The sequence below is a fragment of the Triticum aestivum genome, chromosome 6B (assembly GCF_018294505.1).
Source record: "Triticum aestivum cultivar Chinese Spring chromosome 6B, IWGSC CS RefSeq v2.1, whole genome shotgun sequence".
Classification (NCBI taxonomy): Eukaryota; Viridiplantae; Streptophyta; class Magnoliopsida; order Poales; family Poaceae; genus Triticum; species Triticum aestivum.
The window spans coordinates 644,580,004-644,584,848 of record NC_057810.1 but is presented as its reverse complement, the minus strand read 5'-3'; positions in this window follow the sequence as shown (position 1 = coordinate 644,584,848).

The window sequence follows — 4,845 nt, the reverse complement described above, 5'->3', positions numbered from 1 at the left end:
GCAAGACACCATACACACGATATGAGCAACATAACCCTACCAAGTTAGAGCATACACCTCGGGGGGGGGGGAATAGGACTGGTCATCTGTCTCTGAATCCTCCTCTGAGGAGCTATCCGTAACTAGCGAGATATGCGCTTTGTCAGAAAGCATAGTCTGCTCTGTAGACCTTGTTTTCACTCCAGAATTTTCCATCACCGGTCAAATGGCTGATGCATACGAAGAGTAGTTGAATGTATTAACATTGTTGACAAATGTAATACGTAATGAAAAAAAGGATGGCCTGGTATAATTCACATATAAGATGACTGGCTAAGTAGGATGGCATTGCAAAATTCACATATATGATGCCTGGCTAAACAAGATGGTGTTGCATAATTAAACAATGAATAAACTAAACAGATGGCATTCACACAAAGCATGTCTAAACTAAGCAGATGACATATTTGATGTATAAACTAAGCAATGCAAGGCACCATATGCATGATATAACCAACATCAGCATGCCAAGTTAGAGCAAAGACCTCAGGGGGTAAATAGGAGTGGTCTTCTGCTTCTGAATCGCCCTCAGAATAGAATCTTCCTCTCGATTACAATACGAAATGGTGGAGGGGGGCTGCCTTTGCGCCTACCATGGAGCGACGTATGCATGAAATTTTATTGCCACGCAAGGCTGGTCTCTTATGCTCTACATGTTCAGTTCCATTGTGTACAATAACTGACATGCATAGGAATAAAATATAGTGAGATTATGTAAGGAGTGCATGCAGAAATCCAGAGTGATGGTAGCAACCTGTGGATAGACCCAAAACCAATGATAGCAGGCAGATAATGGCTTCAGTTAAAAAATACAGATAATGGCTTCCTTACTGTTTGTTTCCCATCCAATATGAAACTCATAGTAGACACCAGAGATTAACCAGATAGTAGATAGATACTATTGATTGTGGCCCCGATATGTACCCCACAACCATTTAAAAACTCAAGTTTGACCATTAGTTTGGAGCTAACTCAGAGTCTACTCGGTGAACAGGACGATAAAGTAGCATGTAATATTAAGCGATGCATAACGTAAGCAGACATGAAAGAGTGCAACCTCTCTTGCGGACCCATGTAGTCCTCGAGGTCATCTACTCGGTTGATGATGGTAATGCGGTTTTCATGGCTGCCGGCGGTGGGGAAGAAGATCTAAGGCGGTGAAAGACAGTCTGGAGGCCGGATCCCTGTTGTGCTGGACCCTTCTGTCATTGGAGTAGCTGAGCTGGGGTGGACGACGGCGCAGCAGGAGCGAGACAAACCACGCAAGGTTTTCTTTGACAACTATCTGTAAGAGAAGTAATTCTGTAAGGGCTCGTTTGAATTGGAGGATCCTAACAACGCAGGGATAGGAAATACACAGTACTTGGATAGGAATGCACATGCAAAACAGATAATTTAAAAACACAGGATTTCTGCCAATCTGGGTGTTTGGTTCACAAGAATTGGAAGATCACAAGATGCAAAGAAGCATGGTGAGATTAAGTCAAACCACAAGAAAATGTACGGTTATAATGCTATTATGCTACTATATCTTAGTCTTGTGCTTCATGAATAGGAATTTGAAAAGGAGGACAAGTGGATATTAAAATTCCTATGGTTTTTCTTTCTAGGAGACACTAAAGGAACAAATCTTACAGTTTTCATTTGCTCCATTCCTTTGAACCAAATGCATGAATAGTAGTACCATAGGAAACTTTCCAATTCCTATGTTTTCCTTCACTTTTCCTTTCAAGCACTGGCGATTCTAGTAGGCAGGCTTGAGCAAGGAAAAGCCTACACTCAAAAAATGTTTTTGTGCTACTTCTACTACTTTGGACCCAGGCCACTGCCCTACTAGCTCAACTCCCAGGCCCATCGACAAATGCACAGCTCAAACGCGTAGAGATAAATAATGATGGTGTTCAAGAGAGTCACGGATAGCTAAGTTGCCTGGTACCTCACTGCTTGTCATATAGTAGGAGAAACTAATCGTATTTCACGTTACTGCGTGTGCTCAGTGGACAATATATATAACATGTAGAGTAAAAGAGAGATGCAACAAGTGTACAACCTCTTTGGCGAAGCCATGTCGATCTCAGTGTGATTGGGTTGGTCGGTGAGGATGATTCGGCTGACTTGGCTGTCGGAGGAGGGGAAGAATATCTTAGGCATCTTGAGATGGAGCCCGGGGTACTGCTCCACTGTGATGGAGGGTTTTGTCATTGGAGCAGCTCCAGTGAGTTGTACGACGCCGAGGCTGAAGCAGGACAGGAGAGACAACGTTAACCTGAGTGGAATTCTAATAGCATCTCCAATTGATGACGTAAAGTACATAACCACAAAGTGCTAGATTTAAAATACATCAGCCGCTCATCTCTGAACTTAACTGTCAAAACTGAATTTAACTGTCGAAACTGAACTTAACTGTCGAAACTGAATTTTGCTGTCGAAACTGAATTTTAAGGCTACACGTCAGTCGACTGACTTTTCATCTCTAGTCAGTCGATTTTCCAGCCGTTGGATACGAAATCAAGTGCTTGCAGTTCATCTTCAACCTCCACCCACCTGGGCCGCCAGCCACCACCGGCCAAACAGCCGCCCCCGCCACCCGCGGTCGGCGGTGCGCCGCCCCGCGTGCCCCGAAACCACTCCCCACTGCCAGTCCACCACCGCCCCGGCCATCCCTCTAGCCCCCCCGTGCCGAGCTTTTTCTCCGGCGATCCCCATGCCACCGCCCCACCACCACCGGCGACCACCGCCCCCACCCTGAACCCTAAGATAGATAGTGGGGTACCTCTCCGGCAAGCCCCCCTCCTCGTTGCGGCTGGTTCTTCCTTAACTCCGGCGAGCCCCCCACCCCACCCCCTAAAAATCGACTGACGCAAAAGTCGATTCAGTCGACTGAAGTGTAGCTAAATCGAAGTAGCATCGCAAGCAAGAGCAAGAGCAAGAGCAGCAGCGTGAGCAATAGCAAGAGCAGACCAGGCAGGGGACCAAGAGCAAGAGCAGAGCAGCAGCGTGGGTGAGAGCTAAAGAAGCAGCAGCTCCTACTAATGTGGATGTCGCTGCCGAGGGAGCGACACCGTGGAGGAAGTGGCCGGTGACGTCGCCGTGGATGAGGTCGCGCCCTGTCGGCTCAGGAGCGAGCGCCGGCAGCACCGTGAGATCGAATCAAGAAGAAAATGTGGCGACTAGTGTACAACATCTTTGGTGGCGCCGATTAGGCCCCAGCTCCATCTGTGGAAACGGTGATGATGATGCTCTTTCGGTGGTGCAGGTGAAGACGATGGTGTGGGAATGGAGGTGGCGCGAAAGACGAGGGGAACATCGGGGCAGCTCCTTGGAGGTGGAGGACGGGGTGGCTGAACCGGCGGGACGACGAGATCAATGATAGATCCTCATCCGGTATGGTGGATGAGGGATGTCAAGGTGTTGCTATGGACGACGTTGTTGGGGAAGAGGCTCAGGCTAGGTGGCGGACGGAGGAGGGTGTGGGGCTTCGTGGGTTTTCGCGGCCTCGATGTATGAATGGGTGGGCGGATGGGATGGGAGTGGGGAACCATGGCTTAGGGACGCGCTTGTTCGAAATGTGGGGTAAGTTATGAAAGTACCCCCACCGATTTGAGGCGGTTCTTTCAGTTCAAGGGTATCACGGGCATTTCATGTGTCGGGATTTCAAGGAGGTGGGAGTTTTCGCGCGCGTTGTAATTTTGGAATAGCAAGGCGTGGGTTGAGATGGAGGGAGTTGTCGGAGCACAACGAGACAAAGATATATCTTAAATATTTCGGGGTAACAAGGCGCGGGTTGAAATTTCCGGACAAGCCTAACATGTACTGTACCAAATCAATTCGCACTTCCATCGATGAAAAAACAAAAAGAAATCAATTCACAGCACACAAGAGAGTCTAGTCCCGTGTACTGTACCAAATCAATGCGCGCTACAAATGTCATTCAAAACTTTGAATTCATGTTATGTTCAGTTATAATATTTCGTTACGTGTATAATGCGTGCAACCTACTACTCAAATGTATGTTTTAGTGCATTCCAAACGTATATACTACCACTTCAATATGAACTAAATTTGAATTCGTTTCTCTATTTGAATAAGATCTACAATAATGATTGTTGTGAAGTCAAACCATTTGAGTTCGTTTCTCTATTTTAATAAGATCTACAATCATCATTATTGTCAAGTTAAACCATCATTTGTGTATTATCTTCATAGCACACCACATGATTACTCTCGAGTTAGATGTGAACTATGTGTACTATATGAACTCAAACTCGATTTTTTGAATCCACTTTATGTTGATTTCAAATCAAGTATATTTCAAGCTCTAGCTAGATCTTCATAATCTAAACCATGTCTCATATGTATAATGTGTTTATCACATAATGTATGGTGCCCGCCCCCTACCCCTACAAGTATTTACATGTGAGTTGTAAACACCACACATTACCACAAATTCAAATAAAATGTGAGACTGTTCGATATATAGTATTGTTTAGATTGTTCGATATTTAGTTGTAAGATGCAAACGCCACACATTATCACAAATTCAAATAAAATGTGAGATTGTTCGATGTATAGTATGGTTTAGATTGTTCGACATTTAGCTGTGAGTTGCAAACGCCATGCATTATCACGTTATGGTATAACATGTGCAAAACCACAGCATGCGTATCACCGCTATATTTATGCATGCATGTGTTTATAACACTATGATCTCCTATTCAAATATATGAATCCACTTTCATATCAAATTATGATCTTTGTTAGTCTCTTACACCCACACAATCCTCTAACCTTTGTAGCTAGCACTAA